Here is a 21,799-nt window from a genome sequence, read left to right on the forward strand (position 1 = left end):
TACACTTACCAACTGAAGCCTATGTCTACTCATTTACTCGTCAGAAAATTTCATTCATTGTGCAACAATAGTGGAACCCTTTTATTCAGTGCATGGTTATTCCAGCCACGGTACTAAGTGGGGTTTATCAATCCCTTATAAACATGCTCAAGAGCGGCACCAGCTGCTGCCAGCACTCTTGCAGCTTCTGTAAACGAACAAAGGAGATCCACAGCCAGTGTCCAAACAACCCACACATTCGTGTTTTCTTCTTGCTCCATAATGACTGGGGAGGGGGAGAGGTCTCATGCTTTCCAATCCTTCGAAAATTTCTCCCGGGAAGTAACGCATGTTCTGCCCATCCCTATCGATTTCCTCGCTCCGTCGCCTCCACTTCCTTTAGCTTGATGGCACGGCATGTATTGGCCCCTTGATAAAGGAAAGTGGCCAGCGGCAACGAGGAAATCTACACGCTTCGATCTCTTCGAGAACTGAGTATTTGTAGCTCAATTAATCGCCAGGATCGTCTGCGCTTGGGCCGCTCTTCCAATCCAAAGGCGTCTGCTCGGGCGCCACGAGCCAATCCGCCGTCAAGAAGTGGGCGGAGGCGGTAGAGCAAATGCCCAGGGAGGGTTGAGTGCACGGCCAGAGCGCCGGTCTGCCGCTACCGCCTCCGCCTTTCCAGTTGCTTCAGACCTCAAACTTCAAACGTAGACCAAGCCTGTGCAAAGGGACATGCATGGCGGCTGGGAAAGGCGAGCGACGCGGTAAAGTCCAAGGCGCAATCCAGACTCGCATCTTTTCTTGGACTTGCCATGAATCACTGGTTCCTGCACCATCATAATACGAGGTAAGCTTTCCAGAAAGGATGATCACTTTGCAAGACCCAGTCATTCATAGGGAGCTTCTCAGCCCAGAGATTCCACATGAAGCTATGTATTAAATGGAATGGGAAGAGAACACGGATGTTCACAATTTCTTTCGCGCTTAACAAACAAAACTCTGTCCTTTGCGCGCGATCCTTTAGCAAAGAGTAGCGTCCTTATGATTTCATAATCATCTAACCCAATAAACCCTTTACCACAGGGCCTTCTAGTAACGTGGCGCTGCTTATTCTTGAAACCTGTATTTGCCGTCTAAAAAGGAGGGTTCACGCAGTGTCGGAGAATAATTAAATTTGATTCCAAAGAGTGGGAGAGGTTGCCCAAGCCTAGCACGGAAGCATCAGTCATTTCAGCAAATTTAGGGAGCAGGCCAGGGTTTAGCGTTCTTTTGAGAACGGTGCTCCCGAATATCTCGCAGACATCCAGGATAGCAATGATGTTCTACAGAACGTTGAGGCACCACAACTCCACAGGATCACTTGTTCTAGAAACTTTGGAATTCAGGTGTGCTTGGTGGTAGGGATGCCCTGATGGAATGGCCATCTTTCCCAAATCTATTTTAATTTAATCATAGAACAGTCAAGGATTGTCGCTGATAAAGTGATCATAGTTTGTCCTATGATGGCACGAATTTATATTTAGGTTACAGTCATTCTTTTTATATTTTCATTTATAAATACTAGCCAACCTATACAAATATTATGAATAAAAACATCCGCTCTCTGCTTTTTGGATGGTGTTTTTCTGACACTAATTGCTAAACCATGAACCAGAATGAGAAAAAGAAGTAATGAAATATAATACTGAAAATATGTCGAAGTGTAAAGTAAGGAATTTGAGGTATCACAATCAAGATGAACCAATAAATCAAAGAACATAAATTCTTAATGAACCCAGTAAGAAAAAAAGGACGAAGAATTTACTCTATGTATGTAATTGAACTGCTGGAGATATCTATAATTATCTGTAGATTGTAGGCCTACACATAATTCTATAAGAGTAAGTTGTATAACTTACTGGATGTCTATGTTGACATTCATACAATTTTGCAATCAATATGTACTGAAGTGAAAAAGGTTGGAGGGAGAGAGAAATGCTTGGTAAACAGAGGAAAAAAATCAGTCTGAAATTGTCTGGATCAGCTAGAATGGTAGGTAGAGTAATTGCAACAACTGGGAAAAAAAGATTGTCAAAATTACATGGTGAGATGACTTCATAGTAAAAGGAGAAGATACTATATGAATCAAAAACCTATGTCACAACAGACTACATAAAGGTAAAAAAAGATAAAATCTGACTATAATTAATAATGTAAGTTGTTCCTTGTTTGTTTATTCAGAAAATCCAGTGTATGTCCACCTAACACAAATTAAGGTAGATGGTATTGTTTGCAACTGATACAACCATAACAGTCACTGATGACTGACAGCAAAACTATTAAGAAACATACTATTTATATATATATATATATATATATATATATATAGAGAGAGAGAGAGAGAGAGAGAGAGAGAGAGAGAGAGAGAGAGAGAGAGAGAGAGAGAGAGAGAGAGAGAGAGAGAGAGAGAGAGAGAGAGAGAGAGAGGAGAGAGATGTCTGCAAAGTTTCCTGTGTATATTAAATAGACAGCTAAAGAGTTATATTTTATTTTTAATTTTGGTAGAGAATATGTTGAGGCAATTAAAATGCCGATGTGTTTACTTTAGTACATTTGATTAATTGAATCTGCTGGGTACATTAATAAATTAATAATGCAGTTTTTCAATAAACTTCTGAATATGAAAGTAATACTTTTAATGAAATATGTTCAATTGTGACCTAGATTTTTGGTAGACATGAAATGCTTCCTATGCTAAGTAAGACTAGCATTCATCAGCAAATTCCTAACAGATTAACCGCCTGTCCTTTACGTAAACAACACAAAAAACCAATAGTACATTTTCATTCATTTTTATCCAAGGCTAGTAGATATTTTGCATTTTGGAAAGAATGAAGCAATTGTGTTTTTTTTTTCTACTAATAAGAACTGCAAGCCATTGAATTTGACAGTACTAGCTGAAATAAACATTTTGTTTTTTCTGGATCTTTCATTAGACTGAAAAATGCTTTTAAAAGGATTAAAAATAATTATATGTTATCAGATACTTCAGGGAAAGTGCAAGGAAATTCTCTCCAAAATTGCATAAAACCTATACATTTAAATGCAATGCATACATTGATTAAGAATAGTTATGACCAGTTAACCAGTTTGGTTAACTTAAAATTAAATTAAATTTCAAAAGTGCAAAGACTTCTGGCCTAGAGTAAAGAAATAATTTAGATCTCATACTTTAGTATCAATCTGTTATGATGGTTCAGCAATCAAATTAATGGGATTTTTGTCTTCTAGATGTTTACCCTAAATTCAAATCTATGTTATTGATAAATAATTTTGAATTTCAAAATGTATTAGTTTTTCTAATTCTTTTTTCTTCTAATACTTTTTTCTTGTAAAATAATAAAAATAAAATTAATATCAATGGTTCTAGTTTTTACCAGCTTTTTCTGGAATGATTGACAGTTAAGAAAGAGAAATACTTATTCTTGTAGCTTGTCATTTTTAAATTCACATTCAAATGAATGTCTTGTCTGGTAAATCCCATTCCTCTTCCATAAAATCTTTCAACCACAATCTGGACCATTTTCCACATATATCTCTGATGTTAAAGTATTTTGCTCTATTCTCTGTTAGAAAAGTCAAGCGTAAATGTTCTCCTTTAATTGTAATCTTATTTCCTTCTGATTCCCTTTAATGTGCAACCTTCAAAACCTTCATGGTTTTTTTTAGGAATTCAAAAGAATATTTAACATAGGAAGGATTCTTATAATTAACTTAAATCTTTAACTTAAACTTTAAATCTTATTAAGAATTGAGGTTTGGCAGAATGTTATGTCCACATAATAAACTACATTGCAGCTATGAGCTTAATTGGACCCCCTCAACTCCAAGTCAAGGGCTCATAAGCTAATCACAAAAACTTCAGTTCCTACAGTTTACTCATGAGAAGCAGCTTTCCAGAGTTCACATGGGTGATCTTAAGATCTCTCTTTTATCCGGATTGATTTTTAATGGCCATCTGAAGTAGCTTCTTCAGAAATGCTTAATTCACAGTGACTACTCACCAGACGTCAATGCAATCTGTCAATGACAACAAAATAAGAGGGGAGAAAAAGCATGGGTTGTTTCATCTGGCTTTCTGTTTCTCAACTCTACTAATTCCAGTGTAAAATGTATCCAAGGTTGTCTTCTCCTAAGTATCTTCTTTGAAAGCCATTCTACATATGGTAGCCCAGTCAATGCAATTACATTTAAATTGAGCAGAAATAATTAGCAATAGATCCAATGGTGGATTCCTACCGGTTTGACCCGGTTCGGCCAAGTAGGTAGAACCGGTTCTATTGTCAGCGGCACCATCTTTATTTTTGCTATGCGCAGAACAATCTAATTGCAGAAATGTAATCCCCCCCTTTTTTCTTATTTTCTGTGCATGCGCAGACCCTTTTAGGTGTAAATGCATACACACACATTTTTGCGCGCCGAACTGGCAGTAATGCCGGTAGCAACCCACCCCTGAATAGATCAACTATCTATTCCAGACAATTCTAGATTTTTTTGTCATAATATGTCCATTTCAGAAAAAACAATTGCCTTGAAATGGAAGTTCCCTATGTACAGTTACAAGTCAGCTACATATAGATGTAATTGGCCATTTGGTCATCAGAGCACACATCTCACTTTAAAATGAACTACAACTGTATATGTTTTCCTCAGCACCTTAGAAAACAATATTTGGAGGTCTGGCTTTCCACACTAGAGTTTTGAATTCCTGATAGATGTTTGCCATCGTGAAGCAATGGGCTGTAATATTGTCAAAATAATTTTTGATCAGCCCTTTATGTTTAGAATTATATCTTTTTGTCTCTAATTTTACATATAAAGTAGTGCAGGTGCTAAATGCTGCCTTTTTATAAGCATTCTGTTTTTTACATTCTGTACTGCTAAAAACATGTTTTCATATCTGAATGTGTGTTCTTTGTGTGCACTTAAGCATTCTTGGTATTGCGCAATTGTTTACTCCTAAATGGAATTCTTCTTCAGTGCAGAAATTGAGGAAAATGCTCCATGAAATCGATAATAATGATCAATATCAAAAAATAAAAATAAAATAAACCATCTATTTTGTAGATAATCGAATGGCTTATCCAATAGATAATTCAATAGATAGCTGTTCCTTTCCACGGCATTGGAGTGAATTTAAGGAGAGATTCTTTTTCAGTCTAAGCTCAACTGTTAGCAACCTCATGGATATATTCATATTTTTCTTAGCAACAGTATAGATGAGGTTTACTATTCCATTGTTGGGTTATTTAGATTTCCTTAAAACTTCAAAATCTAGCTTGGTTTTCTTCAAAGTAAACACTAATCAGACTTGACCTGCTTTGATTTTGAGATCAGCCATGATGGGGGAGGGGTTGACAATTAGTGGGGTGTTGTTATGACACAGACTGAAAGAGAAGAAATTCTGAAACCATCGTGGATTGAGTTTTGTGGTTTCAGTTTAGATGCATCTTAATCAGGAAGTATAACTCAAAAACAGAATTGCAGAATACACTTGTTATTTATTTGACTTAAAGTGCAACTTGTGAAGAATACATTTTGTCAGGGCACAAATTCCCATATAACCATGTTTGCTGAAAACAATTATATTTTCCTGTCATTTTTGAATTAGAGGTAAAAGATGGCAATGTAAATTCTAACATATCACTGTTAAAAAATAACCCCATAACCCCCAAGTTTTTCAAAATCAGTCTAACCTCCTTATCACAAAAGGACCACATCAAACTACCAGAAAATTAGATCAGCTGTTTTCATACCTATTATTATTTTAAAGGAACACCTAGATTCCAAATGAGATTCTGTATATTCAGTAATCGTAACTTGTGCCTCATAAAGAAACCTATCATTATGTCCAAATTTTCCCAGAAAATGAATCTGCATTTCAAGTGTGAATCTTACCTGGGGGCATGACAGTGAATCTGAGAACTAGAAAGCTCATTCAGAATGTGTAGGTGAGTTTTTTTTTTAACAGTTTTTCCAGAGCTGCAGTAAACCAGGAAACCATTTATTTAACAAGATAGGTTTCCAGCGTTTATTCAATATCATCATTGTTTTCCTCTTAACAGAGTAAGTCAACTTTATTTGCATAGCAATACAATAAATCTGCCAAGAACATGTTTTATAGCTGTTAATTTAGCCTTATTACATTTTGATTAAACACTAAGAGTTCATTTCTATACATTTCTATTTTTGAGGCAAGTCCTAAGGTGACAATGGCTGTAAGTCTCTGGTAGGCGTACATTGGATTTAGAATCTAAATTTATATATTTATTTTTTAAATAGTTTTTGTCTCTCTTCAACCCTCTTTGCCTCAGGAAACTTGGGGGCTGTTTGAGAAAACAATGGCAAAAAGTTGTTGGGTGTTAACCCATTGCAAATATGAATGTTTGTGCATTAAATACATTTAGTTATTAGTTATATCCATTCTTCAATGTTTAGCACAACCTCTAAAAAAGGAAAGAAGTAAGAAAGAGAATTCCTTTTTTATTTAAGCCTCTCAAATCACTCTGGTGTTTACAGATTATGGTAATATCCAAACAAGCTAGAACTGCAGGATTGGGATTTTCTAATTCTTATCTAACAGCATTAAGTAGTTACAGAGATGAATGGACAAGCATCAGGGTGGTGTGTGTCTGAAACCATTTTTAAACCAGCACATCCGCTCTTACTGTTGGAAATAAATCCTTACAAAAACTTGTATCGGTAAGAAAAGAATTTTATTTACAAAAATAAAAGAAAACAAAAAGCAGTTTGCAAAGTGCGGTGAGCTTGAGCAAGACTTCAACTGTAAATTCTAGGCTCAAGAACACATTCCTGAATTCAAAAGTAAGGGTTTTATACCCGGTCCCTAACACGGCACCCCTTTCCCTCCCCTTTGGTCCCATTGGATAGGTCCTCAGGGGTTACAACTAATCTGAGGTGCCTATTAAGAATACATTAAGCCTCTTCCTGCCCCTGTGCAGTTGCAGTTTTAATCCCCAGATAATCCCCAGTCAGAGGCTTTTATTTTTAAATTTTAGCATTCCCTACCCTTTCTATTCTTTAACCATCTTCAAAAATAAAACTTACTTATTAAAAAGTTCCAAACTCTCCCCAATTTCTTAAGCGTTTTCATATTTCAAAATTGCAGTATGTTCAGTTACCACTGCTAACATCATCATTTGCTTATCTCTTTTCTGTTTTCTGTTGGTCCTTCCTCGCTTACATTTTACCCCTTGGATGTTGTTACATAACCTTAGGTTCTGCTGGTCCTTACAACTCTGGTGCAATGTTTGCCTAATTTCCTTTAACTGATTGCAGTATAAGGATGATAGGTTATAACAGCTCAAGTTCTTAGGGGCCTCAGACTCCCGATAGTGTAGAGCCTGGTTATTTATTGTCCAATGGCTTTGGCCATCTAAAATACACAGCCCCTGTAAAGTTCAAAAAAGTTCCAGTAACACCAACACTTGGAAAAGGCTCGTCATTCTGGGATTAGATCCTCAATAATGGCAAGCCACACTCTTCCTTACAGTCTCCATGTACTGGGGCAGCAGTAGCACTCGTACCAGCACTTACAGTCACAGAACCAACACATCCGCAGTGGTTACTTATATTCTATTGCCTTCTAAGGGTTAGTTTCAGGGGGTCGGCTTGAGGAATGCTTTCCCACTCTATCTATTATTTACAAAATTATTATCCACTGGTCTTTTCACTCTGGTATAGTGAGTCCAGTTTTTTTCTGCTGTTCAGACAGGTGTTTCAGATTTCAATAGCACCTGGAAAGTTTCTTCCCATGGGTGTAAGTTTCTCCTCTTTCCACCTTCGGATCAGCACCCAGTCACCGATTTGGAATTTGTGGACTGGAAACTCCAATGGAGGTGTTTGTGCCAACACTCCTTGTTCTCCTGTAGCTCCGGTGGGAGGGGTTACAACTGGGCTTGTGACAGCCTGATTGATCCAGAGACTGAGGGATTTTTCTTTAATATCACCTCCTTTTCCTTCTGGCTCCCAGTTTCCCTCAGTCTTTTGGTCCAGTCACTTGGCTCCAAGCGAGGTTATTAGAGATTTGAGTGCTTCTGAAGTATTTGAGATAAATTTGCAATTGATTTGGCTTAATTGGAAATCCTAAATTTGCTAAACAATTTGGATTTGCCTCCAAAGGGGGGTTATTTCCCTCCGCAATCAGCGGAGGCCGTTTCTGAGCTGTGCGAAGGGCCCGCGGCTTAAAAGCTAGCATCAGGCAGCTGGAGACAGCAGTAGCGGCAGCAGTTTCCTTCGTGGAAATTGCGCTTTTTGGCGCCGCTTGGATCAGCTGTTTGGCAGTGCGGGCAGCAAGCAGAGCATGCGTGCAGCAGTTTCCTTAGGCCTAGAGGCTTGCCATGCGCAGGAGAAGCCGGGAGGAATGCTGACTGCACGGAGGCTTTCGGAGTGGTGTTTCTGGTCAGCATGAGGGTTGGAGGACCCAGGCTCGTTGCGAGGGTAGCCCCCTTAGAGCCCTTCTTGTAGTCGGGATCGTCTCCACATGTCGTGGCCATTTTGGAAAGTGGCCTGATAGGCCTGAACTGTTCGCGATCCCTGCAACACCAGCAGCACACGAGCCCACAGAACAAAGAGGCACAGAGGCCTGAAGACACGTGAGTGAAGCATGGCCTCTTCAGTTTCAGACAAGGCCCAGGGGGATATGGTGGAGGAGTCCCAGGGGGGGCTTAGACCCAGGGCAGCGGCCCCCAGGCCCTCAGCTGACCAACGCCCTTCCAGGGCCGCTGCCAGGGACGAGTCACGGCGCCAGAAGGCCCTGGAGAAGCAGGTGGCCAGGGCAGAAAAAATGGCTCAGGCTTCTAGGCCTGCTTCCCACAGTAGATCCAGATTCCCCCATTGAAACCAGGTCTCAAGTCTCTGGTTCCCCAGCCAGGGGGTTTAGCCCCTCTTGTCCCTCCAGTTCACCTGCCAGAAACAGGAGGGAGGCGACTTCCCCATCTCCATCCATATCGCCCAGGTCCATAGGCATGACCTGGAGGATCCAGGGGAGGGGGGGTCTCGTGATTTCTTGCCCGCTGCACAACTGGCACCCAGGGGGCCTCCTTGTGGCCCTTCAGAGGAGGAGCTGGAGGAATTGGAGCAATTACCAGATAGTATTAGGAGACTTATTTCCCTTGCTATATATAGGGGCATTTCTTCTGGTCTGTCTCAGAGAGATGAATCGCGTGGGGGACCTAGGCCGGCAGCAGAACCCAGACGTAGGTCCTCTTTTTCCACCAGACAAGACAGTGCTAGGCCCCCTTCCCCTTCGGTGGTCAGTGAGGGTTCCATTTTGGGGGAGGCTGCACACCCGGACCTGGTGTTCTCAGAGGATGAAGATGCTGCCCCTCCTGAGGAGCCAAGGTGGCGCAGTGGTTAAATGCAGCACTGCAGGCTACTGCTAGATCAGCAGGTCAGCGGTTCAAATCTCACCGGCTCAGGGTTGACTCAGCCTTCCATCCTTCCGAGGTGGGTAAAATGAGGACCCAGATTGTTGGGGGCAATATGCTGACTCTCTGTAAACCGCTTAGAGAGGCCTGAAAGGCCTATGAAGCGGTATATAAGTCTACTGCTATTGCTATTGCTGATGCCCCTGCCTTTCCAGGTGTGTTCCCTCCCCCAGCCTTCAAGCCTATGCTGCACAAGGCCAAGAAGACCACCCAGATTGGTACGGGGGCTCCCCCAGTTTCCCAACACAGGGATCCGAATTTAGCCATGTTCATAAATCCCAACACGGATAAGGAGGAGGTTCTCCGCTTTTCCTTGAAGTGGTTCAGAATCAGTGGGTCAGACCTTCATCCTTACCTAACCCGGGGGGAAATGATAAGCGCTACTACAATATGGAACAGGCCTTTGTCAAGGCCTTACAACTCCCCACGGTAGATGCCCCTGTAGTTTTGTTGGCAAGCACATCCACGGTGGTCTCTGGGGATGTGGCGGATAGGTTGAAGCCAGAGGACAAGCGGGCAGAGCTCACGTTACATAAAAACTTCACTGCTTCCGTCTGGGCCATTAAAGCGGCTGCAGCAGCGTCATATTTCAACCGCACGACGGTCATGCGGCTTCGTCAACTCCAGGATCGTATTCCGATCCAGGATGAGTGTCTTCACTAAGACCTCACCAAAATAATCTCTGCCACCCAGTTCTCGGTGGACGCCACCCTGGACTCCATTAAGTTCGCGTCCAGGGTCCTTTCCACCTCTGTAATGGCCAGGAGCCTGCTTTGGCTCTGCAATTGGTAGATGGACAATAACTCCAAATGGAATCTGGCAGCGACCCCTTTCTCGGGCCCAAATCTCTTTGGAGCGTCCCTTGACTCCATTCTAGTTGAGAATAAAAACAAAAAGAAGGTTCTTCCCTCAAACGCCAAGAAGCTGGACAGACGCCCGTCTTCCTACCGTAGGCCCTCTTCCTCTTTCAGGGGCTCTGACTAGGACTATCATCAACAGAGGTATGCCCCTTACCTGCATTGCCTAAGGGATTCAGATGTTGCTTTGCCTCTAATGGTTTCCATCCTTCTTAATTAAAGGTTCCTTTTGAAATAATCCATTTCAAGAGTCTTCATTTTCTTAATTTAGGAGAGGAGCCCTTACAGATTTTGAAATATGAGAGTATGCTTATGGAACAAAATTATTTAGTATTAACCACTGATGTTTGCTTGAATCAAGCTAGGATGATCGGATATTGGCCAGGATGGCAGTGGCAGAAGGAGCTGAATGTTTAATGTTAGATGAGAAAAAGGAGTTAGTGAAAGTGTGAAGTGGAGAAGGTAAATGGGTAGTACCTGATGCAAATGTTTATTTTGGACATAGTACATCAGGGTAGTCATTGGAGAACTAAGGTATGATGTGACTTGTTTGTAGAAGCTTATGGATGCTGTGGATTGAGATGAATATGTGAAAAATATATAGTATGTAAAACAGTAAATAAGTTCTACACAAAGAAAAGGGAGGGCAACTTTAGTGTGAGACTATTTCAATGCATTTGAGTTCATTTTATTAAACTACCTCAAGTGGGGTGACTTAAATATTTATAGTGGGTCACTTGACTGGATGGGTTGAGGCTTATCCAGCCATGAGTGCCGCTGCAGCAGTAGTCACCAAAATTATATTGGAATAGATTATATCTAGATATAGAGTAGATGAAGCTGTAGACAACAACCAGAGGACTCATTTTACTGCAAAAGCTCTTCAATCAATCATAGAGGCAGTGGGAATGTTATGTTCCATGGAATGCAAAATCGTGTATGGTGTAAACCAAATCTTTACACTTGGCCTTGCTCAGACTTCGAACTTGCCCAAAAAGAGTTACTGGTATTTTACCTTCTGAAATGATGTTTGGATTACCACACTTGGGCAGAATGGGGGAAATTCCACAATATAAAACTAAAGATATGACTGTAAAGAACTGTATTCTTGGCCTCTCCTCTTCTTTATCTTACCTCAGAAACAAAGGACAACTAGCTCAAACTCTACCTCTCAAATTTTCTGTTCATAAGTTCCAGCCTGGTGGTTGGGTCCTGATGTGAGGAAAAACTTAGCCAAGCATAGGACAGGTCCTACCAAGTCCTGCTGACTACTGAAACAGCAGTCCCAATAAAGACAAAGAGTGGACCACTACACACGTGTAAAAGGACCAGTGGAAGAAGTTAAAGAGTGGAAAGTGATTCCTGGAGAAGACCCACTGAGAATAAACATTCCCAAAAACGGATGTGGTCATTGTAGTATGAATGGGTTGTTTGTGACTTTTCCTGTTGCAGGAGTAGCAACCTTTTGGTCTTTCCAGTCTAAGTGGTGGCCTCTCTTATTCCATCTGAAGATCCAAAAAGAAGCTGTACAACTTCGCACTCTACAGATTGTGTTGGTTCTGTGATTGTAACTCTATCACTGAATTATTGTTGTGATTGTGAACTGATACACGCCTGTGGGGAATAATTGGACACTGTGATTGTGGAAATGTGCAAAGGATTGCTTCCCATATAAACTATATATTGGGGCATTGAATCAGATCAACCTCACTTGAACACAGTCCTAGGAGATAGTGATATCATAATCCCTGAAGATATAGATGTCAGGATTCCAAATAGCATCCAAAAGTAAATCAAAATCCAAGGCAAAGTATTGCTCAAAGTTCCAATTTATTAAGAGAGCCATGTTCACACATCTGGGAAAACCTGAATCTGAAAGCTTCCAGGTTATCTCCACCTAGTTGAAAGTTCAAGATCTTGCCCCCACACCCACAAGTCCATCACATGGTCCAATCTCCCACTGCCATGCTGGCAGTTCCACCTATCCAGTTCTGGTCAGGTGCAGAGGTGCAGAGACAAAGGATGACCTTGGCTTTCTAGAAAGAATTTTGTTTTGGCTACACAGTAAGTAACTCCGTACAATCCCCTCCCATTTTCCCGCAATAGAAAAAGGCATAGTAGAAAAATAGAAAGTGTGGCAGGCCAGAGATCCAAAATAAAGCTGCAGGCCTGACAATAGAATGGGTTGATTTAATGCAATGGTTCTGTGAGATGTAGAACCCCAATTTTTGTACTCACAATGCAAAGACAAGTCTGGTTCACAATTCAAATGTTTATTGAAGAGAAATGAAAAAGCGGTTCCAATCGCGGCCTCCTAGACCCTTCTCAAATGGATTGAGGAGAGCAAAAAGCAGTTTTCAAGCTACACAATTTATACCCATCTAAACAATGCATACCACACCTAAGAAGAAGCCCCCATCTCCTAAAGCATTCCTTTAAGTCACTTTACACTACAAAGGGTCAGCATGACCCTTTGTGCTGAACTCCAATTATTGTCAGGGTTCCAAATATCATCCAAAAGTAAATCAGAGTCCTTGGCAAAGTATTGCTCAAAGATCCAATTTATTCAGAGCCATGTTGGCACATCTGGGAAAACCCAAATCTGAAATCCCAGTTTTCCCCACCCAGTTGAAAGTTCAAGATCTTGCCCCCACACCCACAAGTCCACCACATGGTCCAATCTTCCACTGCCATACTGGCAGTTCCACCCATCCAGTTTGGGTCAGGTGCAGAGGTGAAAGACAAAGGATGGCCTTGGCTTTCCAGAAAGAATTTTGTTATGGCTACATAGCATCTAACTCCGTACAATCTTCCCTCCCATTTTCCCACAATAGAAAATCCATAGTAGCATAATAGAAAGTGTGGCAGGCCAAAGTTCCAAAAGAAAAGATGGCTGTAGGCATGACAGGCAGCCTCCCCTCAGAAGAAAAGAGAATAATATAGGGGGTTAACATAAGCATAACTAATCACCTCTTCCCCCTGGGGGGCGGGGCTTTGGCTTATAGAGCCAAGGTGGCGCAGTGGTTAAATGCAGCACTGCAGGCTACTGCTAGATCAGCAGGTCAGCGGTTCAAATCTCACCGGCTCAGGGTTGACTCAGCCTTCCATCCTTCCGAGGTGGGTAAAATGAGGACCCAGATTGTTGGGGGCAATATGCTGACTCTCTGTAAACCGCTTAGAGAGGCCTGAAAGGCCTATGAAGCGGTATATAAGTCTACTGCTATTGCTATTGCTACTGCTATTGCTTATAGGGGAATTTATCGTGGAATTGTTTTACTAACTTGTCAGCCCTTACACTCCAACTTTTCACCCATCTAGCTTCAGACAAAGGGTACCCCTTCCAATGCACTAAATATTGCAAACAACCTCTATACCATCTAGAGTCTAATTTTTTTTCAGGAGGGGGTGGTTGGGTCTGTGGTCTTAGATTAGACCCAATCACAGTTTTCACAAGTTACACTGAAAGACTGGGTGGATTTTCCCTAGAATTCTGGGCAGACTGAGCTGAACTGCAACTGGGTTAATTATTTTCACTATTGAGAAGAGACCTAAAAATTTTGGTCCTAGGTATTCTTAATCGTATATATTTGGTAGACAAGAAAACTTTATCCCCCACATTTGAGGGGGGTTGAAGCGACCAGTGTTTGTCAGCTTGTTTCTTGTATTATTCTGCTTCTGCCAGAGCTTTTTTCGTATTCTCCCACCCCTTTTTAAGAGTGTCCATCCATTCAGTCAGAGACATGGAAAAGGGGTGGTTCTCTGGGCAGTTCAGGCATGGGAACAAATTCCATGCTGCTGGTAACTTGAAATGAGTTAATCCAGTGTTACTGTGGACAGCTTTGTTATATGCTACTTCAGTGAATGGTAGCAGGTCCAACCAATTGTCTTGCTGGTTATCCACATAACAATAGATATATTGTTCAAGGTGGCGCAGTGGTTAAATGCAGCACTGCAGGCTACTGCTAGATCAGCAGGTCAGCGGTTCAAATCTCACCGGCTCAGGGTTGACTCAGCCTTCCATCCTTCCGAGGTGGGTAAAATGAGGACCCAGATTGTTGGGGGCAATATGCTGACTCTCTGTAAACCGCTTAGAGAGGCCTGAAAGGCCTATGAAGCGGTATATAAGTCCACTGCTATTTGCTTTTACACATTCCGCTGCTCTGTTCATGCTTGGATGAAGGCTTAGTTCTTGTGTGGACTCAATGGACCTCAGGAACTCCCTCCAGAATTTGGTGGTGAATTGAACTCTGCGGTCAGAGATGATTCTCCTGGGTACTCCGTGTAGGTGGTAAATGTGTTTGATAAACATCTTTGAGAGACTTCTGGTTAGCGCTGCAACAAGACAGACTTGAAAAGCGGTCCTAAGGGGCCCGTGAAATCCAGGCTGACAAACCATTGGTGAGGGGTCTTTCAGACCAGAGCCTTCTTGAAGAGAAAGTGAAAAAAGAGTGGCATCTCCAATGGCCAAAAGGGAAGAAACTGATTCCTTGAAAGCCAAAGACTAGCTTTCTGACCTGGCGGTGGGGGAGACAGACATTGCAAAATGTCTGCCACAAAGTTGGAGGCAACTGGGCTAAGCATGAGTGCAGAAGCAATGGCTGGACGAAGTGACAAGACTGGGTGAGAAGATTTAAAACCCACTGATAGAGTAAGAGTGGAGTTGTTATTGGGAGAGAATTCAAACATAAAATAGCATTAACAGAGAAATTGGGAACTGTAGTAAAACAAAGAGAAAAGGAAAAAAGATGGTGGTTTAGAAACATTAAAGCCCAAAGAGAACGGACTATTTATCTAGCTTAGGAAGTGGAATTAAAAGAAGGATTGGATATTTCAGCAATATCCGGGGGGGGGGGGGGAATCTTTTATCTAGTTGAATTTGAAACCTGGAAAGACTTTAATAGCAGGTAATTGATAAATTCCACACTCCATGGAAACCTTACGAAGGAGCTGAAGGGGAGGAGAGGAAAAAAAATCTATGACTTAAAATTGAAGAAGAATACCTCCACCCCTCACCTGCTTCTCTGCTACAATTTGTATTCGGTGCTCCTGTGGAGTTGAAGATTAAAGACTGCATTTAGGATTTAAGATATCTGACTGAAAAAAAAACCCTAAGAAGCAGAGGCACCTACCAGAAGAAGAACTCACCAAGCAGTAACAAAGGAAACGAAATCAAGAGCTGAAAAAGCTTGATTCAACAGAACTTAAGATACACCGTCCCCTGCTCCCTTGCTACAATTTGCATTTTGAGTCTCTATGGAGTTAAAGGTTACATTTACATCTCTACCGGAAAGAATGCTTATTTGGCACAAACAAAGAAAATGAAAGAGCTGATTTTGATGGTGAGGACTTTGGAACTTTGAATTGAGCACAGGCTGTTTGACCTTTCACAATTTAGTTTAGTTTAGTTTAGTTTAGTTTAGTTTAGTTTAGTTTAGTTTAGTTTAGTTTAGTTTATTTGGTCTTGTATGCCACCCACTCCCGGAGAACTCCGGGCGGCTTACAATAAACAAGGGAAGGGGATAAATAGACAAAACAACACTTTAAAAATACGCAACATTCACAATTACCGTGGGGCTGGATATTTCACAAGCCCCCCAGCCTGCTGGAGCAGCCAGGACTTGGTGGCTTTGCAGAAGGCCGGGAGAGTAGTAAGGGTCCGGATCTCCACGGGGAGGTCATTCCAGAGGGCTGGAGCTGCAACAGAGAAAGCTCTCCCCCGGGGGGTCGCCAGCCGAAAATTGGCTGGCAGATGGAATCCGGAGGAGACCTAACCTGTGAGATCTGATCGGTCTAAGGGAGGTAATCGGCAGGAGGCGGTCTCTCAGGTACCCAGGTCCGATGCCATGTAGGGCTTTATAGGTGACGACCAGCATCTTGAAGCGGGTCTGGAGACTAATGGGTAGCCAGTGCAGCTCACGGAGGATAGGTGTGACGTGGGTGTACCTAGGTGCACCCACAATCGCTCGCGCGGCTGCATTCTGGACTAACTGAAGTCTTCGAACACTCTTCAAGGGCAGCCCCATGTAGAGTGCGTTACAGTAATCCAGTCTTGAGGTCACAAGGGCGTGAGTGACTGTCTGAAGGGCCTCCCGATCCAGGTAGGGTCGCAATTGGTGCACCAGGCGAACCTGGGCAAAGGTCCCCCTGGTCACAGCCGACAGATGGTGTTCTAAAGTCAGCTGGGGATCCAGGAGGACTCCCAAATTGTGGACCCTCTCTGAGGGGCGTATAATTTCACCCCCCAGCCTGAGAGATGGAATACTTGGCCAATCTTTGAGAGGGAACATCAGAAGCCACTCGGTCTTGTCTGGATTGAGTGCCAACTTGTTTGCTCCCATCCAGACCCTAACAGCCTCCAGGCAGTGGCACATCACTTCTACTGCTTCGCCGAGTTGGCACGGGGCGGACAGATACAGTTGCGTATCGTCCGCATATTTGTGGTACTTAATCCTGTGCCGGCGTATGATCTCACCCAGTGGCTTCATATAGATGTTGAATAGGAAGGGGGACAGGACCGAACTCTGCAGCACCCCATAGTTGAGGGGCCTTGGGGTCGACCTCTGCCCTCCGACCAACACCGACTGCGACCTGTCCGAGAGGTAGGAGGAGAACCACCGTAAAACGGTGCCTCCCACCTCCTGCAACCGTCGCAGAAGGATACCATGGTCGATGGTATCGAAAGCCGCTGAGAGGTCAAGTAGTACAGAGTGGCAGACTGCAATACTACAACCCCAGCCGCATGGCCTGAGCCAGTCCAGGTGAGCCCGGTTCCATCTAGTATAGCCCAGAAAACCATGAGGAAAACTCCAAAGAAGTCTTGGGGTGTTCAGCAAGCTGCCACTGAAAACTCCACAGTGGCGGTTGACAACTCTCAAGATATAACATACTCAAGCCCTCCAGTGGAAGGGTGTGAGAATGATGAAGAGGGTGAAAATGACCCTATGGTGTATATGCTAATAAAACCCTTCTGGATGCCTGTTATTCTCAGTGCTCAGAGACATTGGGCATATGATGCCTTAATTGATCCTGGGAGTACTTGTTGCCTCATAAGTCTAAGTATGGTGAGGGAGCTGGGGATAAAAGTTCAAAACCTGTCCCGTCCCCTATGGTTTGCACAATTAGATGGGTCAGTGTTCCGGGGGGGGGGGGAGGTGCCAGCTACCCAGATTATGGAGAAAATAAGACTTGAGCTTGGGGAGCACTGGGAGTTAATCCGGTTTATCATAGTACCACAGATGACGGAAACCGTGATACTCAACCTTGCATGGCTGGATAAGTGGTGGCCCCTTATATGGTGGAGGAGTTGTTGTCCGCATATATGGAGTGGATCCTGAACCATCGCCATATGTACAGCTAGGCACGGGAAGATGGCTCACGGGGAATGGTCAGCAGCAGGAGGTAGAGATGATGAAGGGTGTGGACCAGTTAGTAGGGGTCCCAGAGGAGTATGCCAATTTAGTTGAGGTTTTTAGTGAAAAAGAGTGCAATGTCCCCCCCCTCCACATCGTTTTACTGACTGTGCTATAGAAATAGTGCCAGGAGCCAAGCTCCCCAAGCCAAGGATGTACTCTATGACACACAAAGTCTTAGAGGAGATGAGACAATATATTGACAAGGACTTGGCACGGGTTTTATACAGCCAGCAAGATCCCTATTGCTTCCCCTGTTTTATTCAGAGGGAAAAAAGGACGGTGGTCTGCGTTTATGTCTAGATTTTCGGGGTATAAACGGAGTCCGTGTAGAGCATATGTATCCGCTGCCACTCATAAAGGATATGCTGGCCCATTTAGCCAAAGGAGTGATTTTCACTAAGTTAGATCTGAGGGAGGCTTATTACCATATCAGGTTTCGAGAAGGGGATGAGTGGAAGACAGCTTTTAATTGTCCCCTGGGGAGCTACCAATATCGGGTGATGCTATTCGGGTTACAGGGGGCACTGGTGGTGTTCATGCAGTTAATAAACGAGGTACTGCATGAATATCTCTATAAAGGTGTACTCATTTACCTGGACAATATTTTAATTTACACGAAAACCATGGATCAACACATTAGATTGGCAAGAAAAGTTCTCGCCCAATTGTATGTTAAAGTACTGCATCTAACATACTTCTTGGGGTTTGCCAACTTCTACCGTCAGTTCATACCATCATTCGCCAAGGTGGCTTTACCCCTTACTGATCTATTGAAAATAAGACACCTTGCTGGAAAGTCTCGTCCAAGTCAACACTTACAGTGGAATATGGTTTGAAACGTTGGAAGGAATTGTTCGCACATGAGCCAATATTGAGACATCCTGATCCAGCCTGGAAATTTATAGTGCAGGCAGATGGGAGCAATGCAGCAGTGGGAGCTTTCTTACTCCAACTAAATGAAAAAGGAGAGCTGCAGCCATGTGCCTATACCTCCCGCAAACTGACACAGAACAACAATGGGCTGTATGGGAAAAGAAGGCTTTTGTGGTGCGATGGGCGCTGCTTACGTGGAGACATTTACTCGAGGGGGCTATGGTCTCCTTCAAGGTATGGACTGACCATAAGAACCTGGACGCTCTACAGCAGACATGTCCAAAGTCCGGCCCTGGGGCCAATTGCAGCCCATTTTCAAATTTCGATTGGCCCGCAGTCTCTTCTCCCCACCAGAGTTATTTGTTTAGTCTTTCATAAAATAGTTCATTTGCATTTAGTGTTAATGGTTCAAAGACTGTCAGGCTGAATGGTTGGCCCCACACATTTTCACCTCACCAAATCTGGCCCTCCTTGCAAAAAGTTTGGACACCCCTGCTCTACAGTCTCCCCGGAAGTTGTTGCCCAAGCAGGTACACTGGATACTCTACTTCCATAGGTTTAACTTCCAGCTGAAATATATTCCTGGTGGGTGAAATTTTATTGCAGACGCCTTGTCACGGAAGCCACAATTTAATAGTGATCAAGAGCAGACCATCCAGGTTATGTTTCCCCAGTCGGCAAATATAGCTTTAGTGGCCAGCATTCAATTGCAGAGAGCCTCCAGCTGATATCACATAGTCTATTAGAGATGCATTCCACTAGACCCTTGGTTCCAGGTGAATCAGCAGACTCTAACCAAAAGAGATGGTTTAGCCTGGAAAGGGTCATAAATATATATTCCAACCGAACAAAGGATAGCGTTGTCGTGATGCACGGGTAGCAGGACGTTATGGATTCCTGAAGACACTGCACTTGACAAGCTGGCAGTTTGGGTAACCCAAGATGAAGCGGGATATTGAGGAATATGTTCATGGTTGTAACATTTGTGCAACTATGAAAAGCCGACCGGGAAAGCCTCCTGGCTTGTTACAACAAGTAGCAAAGCCCACCCAGCCCTGGGAAGAAATAACAATGGATTTTGTTGTGGAGCTGCCGGAGAGCAGGGAGAATACCGTTATCTGGACAGTAGTTGATTTGTTCTCGAAATAGGCTCATTTCATCGCCTGCCCAGGGCTCCCGTCAGCTAAAAAGTTGGCCAAACTATTCCTAGCACATATTTACTGGTTACACAGTGTACCTAAACATATAATCTCGGATCCTGGGATACAGTTTACTGCTCAATGTTGGCACAGTTTCCTGAGGGGGGTGGGGTCCTTTCAAGGTTTGAGTTCTGTGTTCCATCCATCTACCAATGGCACAGCAGAGAGGCTAACGCTGCAATAGAACAGTATCTCCGTTGTTATGTGCAATATCAGCAAACTGACTGGGTGGATCTACTGCCATTTGCTGAGGTTGCAATGAGGTTGTATTCTGAATGGGTTTGATTTTATGGCTATACCTGAATGTCCCCAAGCCACTGCTGATCACGGAACCATAAAGGAATGGGTAGACTACATGCACCCAGTGTGGGAAAATGTCCGAAAAGCATTGCAGGTAGCAGCAAAAACTTACAAGAGACACGCCGACAAGAAACATAGTCCACAACCAAAGTTTCAAGTCGGGGATAAGGTAATTTTATCTACCAAGTATATAGACCTTAAAGTGCCCTGCCATAAGCTGGGTCTGAAGTTTATAGGTCCATTCCCAAACGTCAGAGTAATTAATCCGGTAGAACTAAAGCTGCCTCCCGCCCAAACATGTATTTGAGGTCTTCTGTGCTTCCATGCACGGAGCGCACGGAGCCTGTGTGATGCTCCGCTGAGCAGCTGGAGCGTCGCGGAGGCCTCGCAAGAGGTAAGAATGCTTACATGCACTGTGCATGTGGTGGATGCCAGGCCTGTTGCAACTGTACCAGTTGCAATGGGATCTGGAACCCACCACTGATGGCTTCCCTCACAACTCTGCAGGTGTGCCTCCTGGACAACAGCTGCACTTCAGAGCCTACTCTGAAGTAACTTCTACTCGGGTGCAACTGCCTACTCTGATGTAACTCTTCTACTTAGGTGCTGCTGATAGGAAGGAGGCAAGGATGACACTGAATGGGAATGTGGCTGAGGGTGACTAGGGTCATGGTGATTGGTGCTGGTAGTTAGGGGTGTCATCTGGGTGGATGTGTGAGTGGAACTGGGTGGGGTAATGATATACATATATATGGTGATGGTGTTAACTTGGTTAGAACTGACTTGGATTTGCTTACCTTTGTATCATTGTCATTCAGTGCCGGTTAACACTTGATTACCAGAGAGAGATAAAAAATTTGCATCAAACATATTTGTCTCTCTATTGGTTTCTTCCATGTGACTGCCAGAATGTGACAGACTAGGTACTTGTTTATGAGAAAGCAGGCATTTAAACAGAATAATTCTGGTGTACCGATCAGCCACCAGGGCAGAAGCTGGAATGTATGGTTATAGAACTCCCATTTATCATATTTTTCGACATATAAAACGCAGTTTCCCTCCTAAAAGAGGATGTAAATTTGGATGCATCTTATACACCGAATGTAGCCCCGCCCACCTGCTGGCCCCCATACTTAGGCCTCTGCGTCCCAGCAATTTGCCTCCTTGCAGCAAACAGTGAATAACCTGTTTCAGTTTCAACTTCAGCACAGCCTGATTAGCACAAGCAGTTGATTATTGATGAGATCGGCCTCCAGACCATCAACTGTTTCAAATTGCAAGGATTGCCATTGCCTTTTGCCCTCTTTGTGTGCCCCATTTTTGGTCTCTGCATCCCAATTTTGGCCTCTGCGTACACTGTTTTTGGCCTCCACGTGCCCCATTTCTACCCATTCCAATCTCCGCTGCCCAGAATGGGTGGGAAATGGGGTTGCTGGGTGGGTGTAACTGGGTGGTCATGTGACTGGGTAGGCGTGGCTAGGTCATGTGACTAGGTGGGCATGGCCAATTTAACAATCAATTGCACAATTCACACAAATTAAACTTTAATTTGTTTTGCTCCTGGGGCTGTTTTATTTGCTTCTGTTGGCATGCTGTTCTTTTGGTTGCCTTTTCTTTTTACTATATCATTTTTTCAGTTGTTTAGGATTCTAAACAACAACACTTCAAGAAACTAAGTTTTGCAGCAA

General features: G+C 43.2%; 1 protein-coding gene across 2 annotated transcripts in view; it reads left to right on the forward strand.

Moving 5' to 3' along the window:
• The first annotated feature begins 612 nt into the window (after positions 1-612).
• Positions 613-21,799, forward strand: part of LOC106544854 (amphoterin-induced protein 2-like) — a 36,473-nt gene continuing 15,286 nt past the window's right edge. The window contains exon 1 of one of the 2 annotated variants that reach the window (XM_087703110.1): positions 613-829. The gene's annotated coding sequence lies outside the window, so the exon portion shown is untranslated. The remainder of the gene's footprint in view (positions 830-21,799) is intronic. The other variant, XR_015695250.1, reaches the window with a different exon arrangement.

This window comes from Thamnophis sirtalis, unplaced genomic scaffold (assembly GCF_051295495.1).
Source record: "Thamnophis sirtalis isolate CommonGarterSnake01/CBP01778 unplaced genomic scaffold, rThaSir2_p1.2 scaffold_22, whole genome shotgun sequence".
NCBI lineage: Eukaryota > Metazoa > Chordata > Lepidosauria > Squamata > Natricidae > Thamnophis > Thamnophis sirtalis.